This window comes from Anomaloglossus baeobatrachus, chromosome 11 (assembly GCF_048569485.1).
Source record: "Anomaloglossus baeobatrachus isolate aAnoBae1 chromosome 11, aAnoBae1.hap1, whole genome shotgun sequence".
Taxonomy (NCBI): Eukaryota; Metazoa; Chordata; class Amphibia; order Anura; family Aromobatidae; genus Anomaloglossus; species Anomaloglossus baeobatrachus.
The window spans coordinates 186,316,137-186,331,711 of NC_134363.1; the positions used below are offsets into that span (position 1 = coordinate 186,316,137).

At 41.5% G+C, this 15,575-nt stretch overlaps 1 protein-coding gene across 1 annotated transcript in view; it reads right to left on the bottom strand.

Annotated features, from left to right (window-relative positions):
- CDON (cell adhesion associated, oncogene regulated) overlaps positions 1-15,292 on the bottom strand; it is a 132,070-nt gene extending 116,778 nt beyond the window's left edge. The window contains exon 1 of the mRNA XM_075328503.1: positions 15,227-15,292. The gene's annotated coding sequence lies outside the window, so the exon portion shown is untranslated. The remainder of the gene's footprint in view (positions 1-15,226) is intronic.
- Positions 15,293-15,575: the final 283 nt, after the last annotated feature.

The window sequence follows — 15,575 nt, forward strand, 5'->3', positions numbered from 1 at the left end:
TTATAAGCCACCAAATATAACAGAAACCACTGAAAATGTATTATTGAAACAAATAGACAAAGCAGCAAATCACAATGAGGTGATTATTATGGGGGACTTCAATTACCCCGATATAGACTGGGAAACTGAAACCTGTGTATCTCAGAAAGGAAACCGGTTTCTGTCAGTAACTAAGGATAATTATCTGTCCCAACTTGTGCCGGGCCCAACTAGAGGGGCAGCCCTTCTGGACTTAATTTTAAGCAACAGGCCAGATAGAATAACAGACGTACGAGTGGATGGGCACCTAGGGAATAGTGACCACAATATAATACAATTCCACTTGTCCTTTAGTAAGGTGCCTTGGAGGGGGGTTACAAAAACGCTGAATTTCAGGAAAGCAAAGTCTGATCAGCTTAGAGAAGACCTTCGCCAAATTGATTGGGACAATGTCCTCAAAAATGGGAGCACAGAAAATAAGTGGGAAATTTTTAAATCGGTATTAAACACCCACTGCGAGCTAGCCATACCATACAGAAATAAAAGGGCTAGGAACAGGAGAAAACCAATGTGGCTTAATAAGGATGTAAAAGGGGCAATGAATAATAAGAAAAAGGCATTTAAAAAGCTAAAACAAGAAGGCAGCGAGGAAGCATTAAAAATATATAGAGAAAAAAATAAAATGTGTAAAAAACAAATATATTTAGCAAAAGTAGAAACTGAGAGACTCATTGCTAAGGAAAGCAAAACAAATCCCAAACTATTCTTTAATTATATAAACAGAAAAAAGATTAAAATTGATGGTGTTGGCCCTTTAAAGAATAATGAGGGTAAAATCATAGAAAGCGATGTGGGAAAAGCAAATGTTTTAAATACTTTTTTCTCAACTGTGTTCACACAGGAAAAGCATATGCCAGGGGAAATGCAGAGTGATCATGTAAATGCCCCGTTAAGTATGACCTGCCTAACCCAGGAAGAAGTGCAGAACCGACTTAGTAACATTAAAATTGACAAATCACCAGGCCCTGATGGCATTCACCCTCGGGTATTAAGGGAGTTAAGTAATGTGATAGACAGGCCTCTATTCCTTTTATTTAAAGACTCTATAGAAACTGGGTCTGTTCCACTGGATTGGCGGCTAGCAAATGTGGTACCAATATTCAAAAAAGGGTGCAAAAGGGAACCTGGAAACTATAGGCCGGTAAGCTTAACATCTGTTGTGGGTAAAATGTTTGAAGGGTTTTTAAGGGATACTATTATGGAATTTCTCAATGTTAATAACTGTTTAACTCCATATCAACATGGATTTATGAAGGATCGCTCCTGTCAAACTAACCTGATCAGCTTCTATGAGGATGTAAGCTCTCACATGGACCGAGGAGAATCATTGGATGTCATTTATCTCGACTTCGGTAAAGCATTTGACACTGTCCCACATAAAAGACTGCTAAGTAAAATGAGAAAGCTTGGGCTCGGGGAAAATGTGTGTAGATGGGTAGGTAGCTGGCTTAGTGGTAGAAAACAAAGAGTGGTTATTAATGGTGCATACTCAGATTGGGCCAGGGTTACTAGTGGGGTGCCACAGGGGTCTGTATTGGGCCCCCTACTATTTAATATATTTATTAATGATCTGGTGGATGGTTTACAGAGTAAAATATCAGTATTTGCAGATGATACAAAACTATGTAAGGTAGTTAATACAAAGGAGGACAGTTTGCAACTACAGATGGACTTGAGTAAATTGGAGAATTGGGCTGAAAAATGGCAAATGAGGTTTAACACAGATAAGTGTAAGGTTATGCACATGGGAAGGAGAAACAGATGCTACGATTACTTACTAAATGGGAAACTGCTGGGGAAATCAGACATTGAAAAAGACTTAGGCATCTTAGTGAATAAGAATCTAAATTGGAGTGCCCAGTGTCAGGCAGCAGCCACCAAAGCAAATAGGGTGATGGGATGCATTAGAAGAGGTCTGGGGGCACGAGATGAAAACATCATTCTCCCTCTGTACAAATCACTAGTCAGACCACACTTGGAGTATTGTGTGCAATTTTGGGCGCCGGTGCTGAAGAAAGACATTACTGAACTTGAAAGGGTTCAGAGGCGGGCTACTAAAATAATAAATGGAATGGGTGCATTACAATACACGGAAAGGTTATCAAAATTAGGTCTATTTACTCTAGAAAAGAGAAGACTTAGGGGAGACCTAATAAATATGTACAAATATATCAGAGGGCCATATAGAGATCTCTCCCATGATCTGTTTGTACCAAGGACTATGACAAGAACAAGGGGGCATTCTTTTCGATTGGAGGAAAGAAAATTCCTACATCAGCATAGAAGAGGGTTCTTCACGGTAAGAGCAGTGAGGCTCTGGAACTCTCTTCCTGAGGAAGTGGTGATGGCCAACTCACTGAATGAATTTAAGAGAGGAATGGATGCATTTCTTGTTAGCAAAAGTATAGAAGGTTATAAATAGCATAATCTTACAGGTAGATAGAAGAGCGACCAAGATTATTAGAGGAATGGGTGGGCTGCAATACCAAGACAGGTTATTAAACTTGGGGTTAGTTAGTTAGGAAAAACAAAGGCTTAGGGGGATCTAATCACAATGTATAAATATATGAGGGGACAGTACAGAGACCTTTCCAAAGATCTCTTTACACCTAGGCCTGCGACTGGAACACGGGGGCATCCGCTACGTCTTGAGGAAAGAATGTTTAATCATAATCACAGATGAGGACTCTTTACTGTACGAGCAGTGAGACTATGGAGCTCTCTGCCGTATGATGTTGTATTGAGGGATTCACAAGTAAAATTTAAGCAGAGCCTGATCGCATTAATTGAAAAATATAATATTACCAGTTATGTATATTGGATTTTATGACAGGGTGTTGATCCAGGGAACTAGTCTGATTGCCGTATGTGGAGTCAGGAAGGAATTTTTTTCCCCATTGGAGCTTATTTGACACATTGGGGTTTTTTTGCCTTCCTCTGGATCAACATGTTAGGCTACGGGTTGAACTAGATGGACTTAGAGTCTCCCTTCAACCTTAAAAACTATGAAACTATGAAACTATGAAACTATGAAACAATAAAGTAAATCTAAGTCATGTTAGAAAAGACACTACCGTTTTGTGTGCACAGCTCCTGTTCTTGCCTATGTGTCTCCATGGTTACAGACTACCGACAAACCCTCCATCGAAACCCTACTCTTTGCTAACAAACTCTTAAACTCCATAACTTTTATTTTGTTACCTCCCAAAAGAGCGGCACACTCCCTTTTTTCTAAAATACTCTGTGCTGATCTTTTATCACGTAACTTTTAGTAAATGATCAGCCACAAAATCAAGAGCAGCTCATCTGTATCCAAAAATAATCTGCTACTTTGATGTAATGTATGTGATCACCCATGAAATAAACTCCCCAACTCCCTGAAACACTCTGTGCTGCTGAGGACACCTGTAATTTTCAGAATATAATTAATTGAGCCATATCCTGAAACACTCTGCGCTGCTGAGGACACCTGTAACTTTCAAATAAACTCTCCGATTCCCTGAAACACTCTGTGCTGCTGAGGACACTCGTAACTATCAAATAAACTCTCCAACTCCCTGAAACACTCGGTGCTGCTGAGGACACCTGTAATTTTCAGAATATAATTAATTGAGCCATATCCTGAAACACTCTGTGCTGCTGAGGACACCCGTAACTTTTAGGATGTAATCAATCAAGCCATATCCTGAAACACTGTGTTGCTGAGGACACCAGTAACTTTCAAATAAACTCTCCAACTCCCTGAAAAACTCTGTGCTGCTGAGGACACCCATAAATATCAGGATGTAATCAATTCAGCCATATCCTGAAATACTCTGTGCTGTTGAAGACACCCGTAACTTTCAAATAAACTCTCCGACTCCCTGAAACACTCTGTGCTGCAGAGGACACTTGTAACCTACAGAATGTAATGAATCAAGCCATATCCTGAAACACTCTGTGCTGCAGAGGACACCTGTAACCTACAGAATGTAATGAATCAAGCCATATCCTGAAACACTGTGTTGCTGAGGACACCAGTAACTTTCAAATAAACTCTCCAACTCCCTGAAAAACTCTGTGCTGCTGAGGACACCCATAAATATCAGGATGTAATCAATTCAGCCATATCCTGAAATACTCTGTGCTGTTGAAGACACCCGTAACTTTCAAATAAACTCTCCGACTCCCTGAAACACTCTGTGCTGCAGAGGACACCTGTAACCTACAGAATGTAATGAATCAAGCCATATCCTGAAACACTCTGTGCTGCAGAGGACACCTGTAACCTACAGAATGTAATGAATCAAGCCATATCCTGAAACACTCTGTGCTGCAGAGGACACCTGTAACCTACAGAATATAATGAATCAAGCCATACCCTGAAACACTCTGCGCTGCAGAGGACACCTGTAACCTACAGAATGTAATGAATCAAGCCATATCCTGAAACACTCTGTGCTGCAGAGGACACCTGTAACCTACAGAATATAATGAATCAAGCCATACCCTGAAACACTCTGTGCTGCAGAGGACACCTGTAACCTACAGAATATAATGAATCAAGCCATATCCTGAAACACTCTGTGCTGCTGAGGACACCTGTAACTTTCAAATAAACTCTCCAACTCTCTGAAAAACTCTGTGCTGATGAGGACACCCATAAATATCAGGATGTAATCAATTCAGCCATATCCTTGAATACTCTGTGCTGCTGAGGACACCCGTCACCTTTTAACATGTGACTTTCAGGTTGTAATCACTCACAAGATCAAGTAAGTCATATCCTAAAATAATCCGTGCTGCTGAGGGTACTCTGCTACTTTTACCACTTAATGTATCTGATCACCCATGAAATAAACTCTGATTCCCTGAAACACTCTGTGCTGCTGAGGATACCCGTAACTTTCAGGATGTAATAAAGGCAGCCATATCCTGAAATACTCTGTGCTGCTAAAGATACCTGGCTGTCTTTACTCTATAACTTTCATACTGTACCCACCCACTAGACAAGCAAGTGGGGGAAGGATTACTGAGGAACCACATAGGAAACTTGTGCAGCCAGTTAGGGGGATACGGCAGCTATATATATGGCGTAACATATAGTTGTCACCCAGCTTTTCTAAGGTCACATATAGTTAAGGAATGGCTTAATCAAATCTTTAAGATGACCCAAGTGTGTAAAATTATCTTAAATATTTTTCCTACTCATTAATAAGGATTTCAGTTACAATATTCCCTGGTCCCGAGCTTCCCTTGCCCTAATAACCAGTGCCTGGCTAAAACGCTTGCAGATGTGTAACAACCCTGGCGCTCCAGCAATGCTCCGCACTGTCTGCTTCCATTTACTCCACAGCCCTTGTTATGTTCCAGTTATCAGGCCTTTCTCATGCAGAACCCAACTAACGTAAGAAAACGATGCATCATCTCCTCCGTGCTACAAACAGCATTTTCCCCTAAATTACAGATACATTTCCATGCATTAGCCTCAAATTATACAATTCCCAAGTTGCTCCCAAAGAATTCAGATCCGCTACAGGATTTCATCCATCTGTAACATCGTGATCTCACAGGAGATAAGATGACGCCACAGATTGTATCATGGGAGAAAATGAAACACAGGTTGCTGTGACCGATCCTCCTGACGTGGCAGATGGCTCAGACAATTGATGAAACTGGTCCAAAGTATAAAAGAAAAGTAATAATATTCAATGATCTGTCACCGTAAAGAGGTGGTATTGTTTTTATACCATTTATGACATCATTTTATCATCTGTGGCATTTGTATTGTCTTGTTACCTGGGATATCATTTTATCATCTGTGGCATTTGTATTGTCTTGTTACATGGGATATCATTTTATCATCTGTGGCATTTGTATTGTCTTTTTACCTGGATTTCATTTTATCATCTGTGGCATTTGTATTGTCTTGTTACATGGGATATCATTTTATCATTTGTGGCATTTGTATTGTCTTGTTACCTGGGATATCATTTTATCATCTGTGGCATTTGTATTGTCTTGTTACATGGGATATCATTTTATCATCTGTGGCATTTGTATTGTCTTGTTACCTGGGATTTCATTTTATCATCTGTGGCATTTGTATTGTCTTGTTACATGGGATATCATTTTATCATCTGTGGCATTTGTATTGTCTTTTTACCTGGATTTCATTTTATCATCTGTGGCATTTGTATTGTCTTGTTACATGGGATATCATTTTATCATCTGTGGCATTTGTATTGTCTTGTTACCTGGGATTTCATTTTATTTTCTGTGATATTGTTTTATCATCTGTGACATCATGAGATTCTGTTTCTATTTATATTATTTCATCATATCACATCATTTTACTGTATGAAGCATGATATCATGTTGTCATTTGTGATATCATCTGTAATATCATGAAATCACTGATTAGAAGCTTTTATCATCTGTGACATTGTATCATCTGGGCTTTCAGTCAGGTTGTCCTCTATGATATCTATTATTATATCATTTGTTATATAACTTTAATATCTGTGACCTACAATATTGTTCTTTTTTTAGTCAAAGTAAGAAGCTTTATATATAGAAGTAATAATATATCATTTTTATCAAGTAACAAAATAAAAAGTGAATGAACAAAATAGAAATCTAAATCTTTACAATGTTTAGTGACCGCCCGTCTCCTCCATCCTCCGTAGTCAGTGACCTCCCGTCGCCTCCATCCTCCATACTCAGTGACCGCCCGTCGCCTCCATTCTCCATACTCAGTGACCGCCTGTTGCCTCCATCTCTTTCTATTGTCTCTTGTACACAGGTTATGGAGGAGCAGGAGATTGTTCCAAACATCTTGGAGGACTGACCCCAGATCTTCTGTGCATGGGGCTTGTGTGGATCCTGTTACAGAAGCAGTTTGTTTGCTGATGGGCTGGAGAGCGGCACAATAATGAGGGTTCGCAGGAGCAGTGACACAGGTGGAGGGTTGTGGCAGGTTTGTGGCTGCATTTCAGAAAATGGAGTTGGGGACTTGGTCAGGATTAATGGTGTCCTCATTGCTGAGAAATTCAGGCAGACACTTATCAATCACGCGATACCATGAGGAGTCTGATTGGCTCCAAATTTATTCTGCAGCTGAACAACGACCCCCAACTTCCAACCAATGTCATTAAGAACGAGGAGTCCTGGAGGTGATGATCCCACAGAGCCCTGATCTGACATCATCCTGTCTGTCTGGGATCAAGAGGCAGAAGGATCCGCACAAGCCCCATGCACAGAAGATCTGGGGTCAGTCCTCCAAGATGTTTGGATCAAACTAGTGATCTCCTCCATAACCTGTGTACAAGTGACGAGAAGATGTGATGGAGGCGACGGGCAGTCACTGAATACTGAGGACGAAGGAGACGGGCAGTCACTGAATACTGAGGACGGAGGAGACGGGCGGTCACTGAATACTGAGGACGGAGGCGACGGGTGGTCACTGAATACTGAGGACGGAGGAGACGGGAAGTCACTGAATACTGAGGACGGAGGAGACGGGAAGTCACTGAATACTGAGGACGGAGGAGACGGGCAGTCACTGAATACTGAGGGCGGAGGAGACAGGCGGTCACTGAATACTGAGGACGGAGGAGACGGGCGGTAACTGAATACTGAGGACGGAGGAGACAGGCGATCACTGAATACTGAGGACGGAGGAGACGGGCAGTCACTGAATACTGAGGATGGAGGAGACGGGCGGTCACTGAATACTGAGGATGGAGGAGACGGGCGATCACCAACTACTGAGGACGGAGGAGACGGGCGGTCACAAAATATTGCTGGATTATTAATTTTTTTTGTTCATTAAGTAAATTTGAATAAAAACAACCACAGACGTTATCACAGTCACCCCGTGCTTTCTCCACTGCATGTATCTGCCGATTTACCATGAAGATCTCTAAGTAGCTGTGTGACAACTCCTGTGGGATCTATAATCGCAGCCGTTGTGGTTGTCAGACAAACCTCCTAGGAACAAATTAAATAAAACACTCAAAACCTTTTGGTAGAGGATAATTAAAGGATATAGATTTCTATTACAGATGTAAATGAATTTCTTGTTTGTTTACTTTTACCTATAAAGAATAAGATCCAGTGGATTCCGGAGGATCCTCCAGAGGAATAATTAACAAGGCCTGAGAATTTGTTTAACAAAACCAGTGACCTAATCGTCAGAAAACATCTATGAGAAGGGAGGAAAATGCAGGAAATGATGGATGCTAATGTCTCCCAGGCTCGGGATAATGGCTGCAGAGCGCAGCGCTTTTCTGCCCAATTACTGCTTTATATGTTGTGTAATTCATGAATTCTCCATTTATGACGAAGGGTTAAATCCTGGCAACGCAGCACCGACTGTAACATGAGAAAAGCGCAGGGGCTCCAGATTACAGCACGAGGTATAGGGATGACGGGTCAGTACATGGCGCTCAGCGTCACAAAAGACTAAGGAAACGTGACCGAACGTAAGGAGAAATACAATGTAGCCGAGAATGATGCGGAGCTACGTGAAATCATCCACTTATCAGACATCTCTCTCCATCAGTCCGGTATCTGACTAGTCTATCCAATAGGGGTGCACAAAAATCGCAAATTCTTAAGATCCCGGTCCTAAGGCCTCATCAGGAGCCCGTGGCTACGAGAACAGAGCCCTGCGGACCTCCTCTTACCGGCCGGCACCCCCCCCAACGACTCTCCTGATTAGTAGGCGTAGTGTGACGTCATGAGTGAGACACTCCGCCATGATGATGTCATAACAGCCAACCAATCAAAAAAGAGCATGGGGATGTCAGGAGGTAAGAGGAGGTCCGCAGGGCTCTGACCCGACAACCACAGGCTACTAACATGGCCGCTGGATCTGGTCCTGAGGATTCTTCTTTTGCTGAACTCTACTATCCATCCAAATCTAATATCTATGTATCCACCCAATGATACACTGCATATCTTATATTTATCATTGGAATATATTCTATGTATCCTCTTATCACTCATCGATGTTCCTTGCTCATAGCTATGTCATTGTTCTCTCTGAAGACAGTCGCGGTATTTAGCTCTGCTGGTGTTTATTAATAGAATTTATACAAATCTAGTGTATAAAATAATATACTCTCCGGAACGAAGGACGTCTAATTTATCCAAACTCTTTAGAAAACTCAGATGTTTCTGTCTGATATTATTTATTTTATCAGTAGGAGCCGTGCCGGGGTGAACTGAGGACCTGAGAGTCGTTTTACATATTCAGAACTTTCTGTTAGGATGTAGGAACTGCAGTCCCATAAAGAGCCTGAACCTGAAGGATGCCAGGTATATTCAGAGCATGCCACTGACAGCGCCTACATTATTACATTCATGTACAGGGTGTAGGACTAATGCCTCCACTATTCAAAAGCAAACCATGAAATACTAGTAGGAAAACTCTACACCCCCAAACATTAATATATGTATAAATGTAGGAAAACTCGCCTGCCCTAGATCATAGATATTGAAAATATTTCAATGTTATAGCGACGTGAAAACTTTCACATGCACAGACTGCATAGACTTGATTACACAAACTATGAATACAGGAGAGATAGATAAATAGATTGATAGAGATATTTCTCTTTTTTATGTATAAGGATTACATTTACTTTCAATTTAAGGGAACCGCAATGGGCGCAACACCTACCCCTCATAATACTGTTGGAAAATCTTTTGGCTGTGACATGTGTATAGATTCAATTTTATGCAGGATCATTAAGAAGAGTATGAGAAGCAACAAGATAGATGGAGACAATGACAAAAATGATAAGGATAATATTGAGAAAGGAAAGAATTCAAGTAGTAAAGTGAACATTCAGGAGCTAGATCTAAAGGGTGTAACTGGATACCACATGACAGTAGTACTACAGTACTGCTAGTATTACTGGTGGTATTTCTAAATATATTAATAATAACTAGTATTTTTGAGTTTCATCCAGGATCTGTACAACTCTGAATATATATAATGAAAGAATTTCAAAAAATGGGGGCAGCACACCAGAGCTAGAAAATGAAAAAATTGATTTTAATTACCACATGCTGGGCTAATTAAAATCCATTTTTTCATAATCTGACTTTGGTGTGCTGTCCAATTTTTGAGAATTTTCTATATGTAAAAGGCCTTTGGTGATAATATTGGAGACTTTGCACCCATCTATATGAAAAAGTGCAGCTTTAATTTTTTTATTCTAAACAATGAGAGCGATAGAAATACTATAAGTCTATCTCATGTCATTCTAGCAAATTGATTTAAATTTTTGTGTAGAATAATTAATTTTACTTGGCATCACTTTCTTAGACTCTCTTGGGAAATCTTTTAGATAGGACATATAGACATCATTTTTAGGCAGGGTCAAGGGAAAGAGGATGAGCAGAAAAAAGATAGATGGAAGCAATGACCCAAAATAAACCATAGCCACATAGTAGTATTAATACCACTGGCATTTGATGGAATTTGTAATAATTTTACTTCTAACTATTAATATTGAGTAAGATCAATTAACTGTACAAACTCTTATTATTCCAATGACAGATACAGGCACTTTAAAGAGATATATACATTTATATTCGATAGATAAGTAGATAGATATAAGATAGAAAAACATTACCTCTCAATCTCATATATATTTATATACACACATTTTACATTCAATTTTTGGGAACAGCAATGGGAGCAACATCTACCCCATAATACGACTATGTTAGAACATCTTATGAATATGACATGTAGATGACATTTTTTATGCAGGGTCAAGAGGAAGAGGGTGAGTAGTAACAAGATTGACCAAATCAATATCAAAATCATGCAGTTGACCTTGAACGGTCAAAGATCCAAAAAGTAAACTGAGGATTGAGGAAAAGCTGTATTTGTAGGGTCTGACTGGATCCTATGTCAGAGGATCACTGATACTGGTATTAATACGGTAATGGCATTTCCTTTGATAGTAATAACTATTAATATTGAGTCACCTGATTATTACATATATAGATGCAGGCCTTTTAAAGATAGATAAGATAGATAAATTTATATGGGATGGATAAGTAGATGGAAAAACATTGAATATCAATCTCACATCGATCTTATATCGATCTATCTTTATATGTCAAGGATTAATTTTATATTCAAGTTTTGGGAACAGTAATGGGAGCAACATCTACCCCATCATAGATAGATACATAGATAAAACAGAGAGAGAGCAGAGGAGAGTATAGATCAGATGCTTAGATAGATGCATATAAGATACATAGAAGATAAACACACACAGATATATATGTAAAAGAGAATACACAATATCTTCAAATACACACAGGGTGTTTATATCATATGTATGTCTCTCAAATTTATCTACCCATCTGTCTCATATTTATTAGACTTATATACAATGTTTAGGAATCTTATAACTTTCAATTTAAGGGAACAGATATGGGGGCAATCTTTACCCCATCATAAGCCAAGTCTTATTGTGGTATTGGAATAGAATTACAGCCTATTTTGGAAAATGTGTTAATGATATAAGTAAGATTTTTTTTTAAGGTCAAGGGGAATAGAAAGGTGAAAAAGATGAACAAAAACAAGATGGATGGAGGCCATGAGGAAAATTATGAAAACGATGTTAAGATTAGAAGCCTAAAATCCAAGCAGAAAAGAACATTAGCATTTATAGGATCTAATTGGTGCCCCATCATATTATCAGTACTACAGGAACTATTACTCCCTCTTCTAATATTAGCAGTTATAAATATTAATAAAAACTCTTATTTTACCTACATACTTGAATTCTTATGATATCCACTAGTTCATTGCTGCACAAAATTCTCCTCCATCTGCGGTGATAATCTCTTAATTGACCTGGTCAGGTGAGTGTAGCCGCCCGCACCTGTCCTCTTTATAGAGGGCAGCACTGAGCTCCGATTTATCCAACTTTACATTTCACCGGAATCTCGAATGATACATTTCAAAAAATGTTTTTAAACAGTTTTAAGAGTTTCTATGATTCTGGGAAATGTGGGTGAGACAAATCTAGGATACACCCCACTTTCTGGGACTCTTAGTGGCTCAGTTATGGCCTTTGTCATTCGGGATTTTAGGAAAGCTGAGTGTTTTTTTTTTAAGTGATTGTTTTTTTCTATTATTTTAAAGCCTTTCTAGTCTTTGAGGTTACAGCCCTTCTTATTGCAGGGACCCGCGTGTTCTCGGTGCGCGGCTGCTGCGCTCACATCTGGCGCTGCGTACACGGGATCTTCCCGATATAATGTGAATTTACTTTAAAACTGTTAAAGGAAACAAATAAAGCAATTTTGTGGTTAACAGTTAGAGGCTGAAATCCAAGCGATCTCTGTAAACACACACTCCGGCCTGCGAGACTTGGAAACCGTGTCTGTGCGCGGCCGCGATTAACCCTTACTGCCCCAGACAGAACTCAGCCGTCAGATGCATCGTCCCGCAGCGCATATTGCTACAATCGCTCACTTCTATACAGATGTAGCAGAGCCGAACATAGCATTAAACCAAACGGAGCGAAAGACAAGATTACATAGTAAAACTGCCAGCAGTCCTATGTAAAATCACCGATAACACATCCTAATATCAAGATGAATTGGGCAAAATGACAAACTCAGCTCTGCTGTACCTCACACTGTTTATCTCAATAGGTCAGTTTAGTTTTATTTTCATTAGTCCCAACCTGTCACATCTTTATCTGTATGGATCAGGATTTGTCTGAATGGACTGGTACAGACGTTACCACGACAGATGTAGCAGAGCTGAGCTTGTACTGGAGCAGAGACGTTACCACGACAGATGTAGCAGAGCTGAGCTTGTACTGGAACAGAGAGAAGGTACCACGACAGATGTAGCAGAGCTGAGCTTGTACTGGAGCAGAGAGAAGGTACCACGACAGATGTAGCAGAGCTGAGCTTGTACTGGAACAGAGACGTTACCACGACAGATGTAGCAGAGCTGAGCTTGTACTGGAACAGAGAGAAGGTACCACGACAGATGTAGCAGAGCTGAGCTTGTACTGGAGCAGAGAGAAGGTACCACGACAGATGTAGCAGAGCTGAGCTTGTACTGGAACAGAGAGAAGGTACCACGACAGATGTAGCAGAGCTGAGCTTGTACTGGAGCAGAGAGAAAGTACCACGACAGATGTAGCAGAGCTGAGCTTGTACTGGAACAGAGAGAAGGTACCACGACAGATGTAGCAGAGCTGAGCTTGTACTGGAACAGAGAGAAGGTACCACGACAGATGTAGCAGAGCTGAGCTTGTACTGGAACAGAGACGTTACCACGACAGATGTAGCAGAGCTGAGCTTGTACTGGAACAGAGAGAAGGTACCACGACAGATGTAGCAGAGCTGAGCTTGTACTGGAACAGAGAGAAGGTACCACGACAGATGTAGCAGAGCTGAGCTTGTACTGGAACAGAGAGAAGGTACCACGACAGATGTAGCAGAGCTGAGCTTGTACTGGAACAGAGAGAAGGTACCACGACAGATGTAGCAGAGCTGAGCTTGTACTGGAAAAGAGAGAAGGTACCACGACAGATGTAGCAGAGCTGAGCTTGTACTGGAGCAGAGAGAAGGTACCACGACAGATGTAGCAGAGCTGAGCTTGTACTGGAACAGAGAGAAGGTACCACGACAGATGTAGCAGAGCTGAGCTTGTACTGGAACAGAGAGAAGGTACCACGACAGATGTAGCAGAGCTGAGCTTGTACTGGAACAGAGACGTTACCACGACAGATGTAGCAGAGCTGAGCTTGTACTGGAACAGAGAGAAGGTACCACGACAGATGTAGCAGAGCTGAGCTTGTACTGGAACAGAGAGAAGGTACCACGACAGATGTAGCAGAGCTGAGCTTGTACTGGAACAGAGAGAAGGTACCACGACAGATGTAGCAGAGCTGAGCTTGTACTGGAACAGAGAGAAGGTACCACGACAGATGTAGCAGAGCTGAGCTTGTACTGGAAAAGAGAGAAGGTACCACGACAGATGTAGCAGAGCTGAGCTTGTACTGGAGCAGAGAGAAGGTACCACGACAGATGTAGCAGAGCTGAGCTTGTACTGGAGCAGAGACGTTACCACGACAGATGTAGCAGAGCTGAGCTTGTACTGGAGCAGAGACGTTACCACGACAGATGTAGCAGAGCTGAGCTTGTACTGGAGCAGAGAGAAGGTACCATGACAGATGTAGCAGAGCTAAGCTCGTATCGGAGCAGAGAAGTTACCACGACAGATGTAGCAGAGCTGAGCTTGTATTGGAGCAGAGAGAAGGTACCATGACAGATGTAGCAGAGCTAAGCTCGTATCGGAGCAGAGAAGTTACCACGACAGATGTAGCAGAGCTGAGCTTGTACTGGAACAGAGAGAAGGTACCACGACAGATGTAGCAGAGCTGAGCTTGTATTGGAGTAGAGAGAAGTTACCACGACACATGTAGTAGCAGAGTGCAGACTGTATTGGAGCAGAGAGAAGGTACCATGACAGATGTAGCAGAGCTAAGCTCGTATCGGAGCAGAGAAGTTACCACGACAGATGTAGTAGCAGAGCGCAGACTGTATTGCAGCAGAGAGAAGGTACTATGACAGATGTAGCAGAGCTGAGCTAGTACTAGAACAGAGAGAAGGTAAGACGACAGATGTAGGAGAGCTGAGATTGTATTAGAACAGAGAGAAGTTACCACGACAGATGTAGCAGAGCTAATGCTTGTATTGGAGCAGAGAGGCGTTTGACAAAGCACAAATGGATTGGTAGAGTAATGCTAATTTTGACATATAAAGCAGAGTGCAGCGTGTACAAGCAGAGCTGAGTTTGTCAGATGATCAGACGTGATCACGTTTAGTGCAGATGAGTTTGTGGTGATTTACAACACCTGACGAATATCCTTTAGTTGTAAGTTAGGACGATGTAGAGAGGAGTTTGTTGCATGCAGCAGCTCATTAGTTGGAGTAAGCAGATGTAGCAGTGCTGAGTTGCACAGTTTTGTCATTCAGCACGATGCATGGTGATATCACAAAGTGTCATTTGTGATTTTGCATAGGACTGCAGGTAACCCTGCTCACTACTGCACGCACCTCCAGCTCTGCTACCTCTGTGCAGTTCCATACGTCAGATGTTTAAGTGTTGCTGGTTCTTGTGGTCCGCTCGTTAGCCTGCGTCACTTACCTCCTCGCCCTCTGGTGTCGCAGCCTCGTCCGCTAGCGCTGGTCTCCGGCAGCAGATCCCGCCGCAGTCCTCGCGTCCTCCGGGGCTCGGCCCCTCCGCGGTGGCGTTCTGCCCAGAGACTCTTGCTCAGCAGCCAAGGAAACTTTCTCTAAAGGGGAACGAGAGCCAGAAATTGCTTTGAAACGAAGACACAAGAGGACGAGGGCGGAAGGGAAGGTTCTTGTCTCAGTTTGTTCTATAAAAAAAAAATAGCAAAAAAAAAAAATATATTTTGGAAATTGACAACACATGCCCTGGTGGATGCAGCAGAGGCCGAGAAAGCAGAGGCCATCCCGGAGGAGAGCGCAGA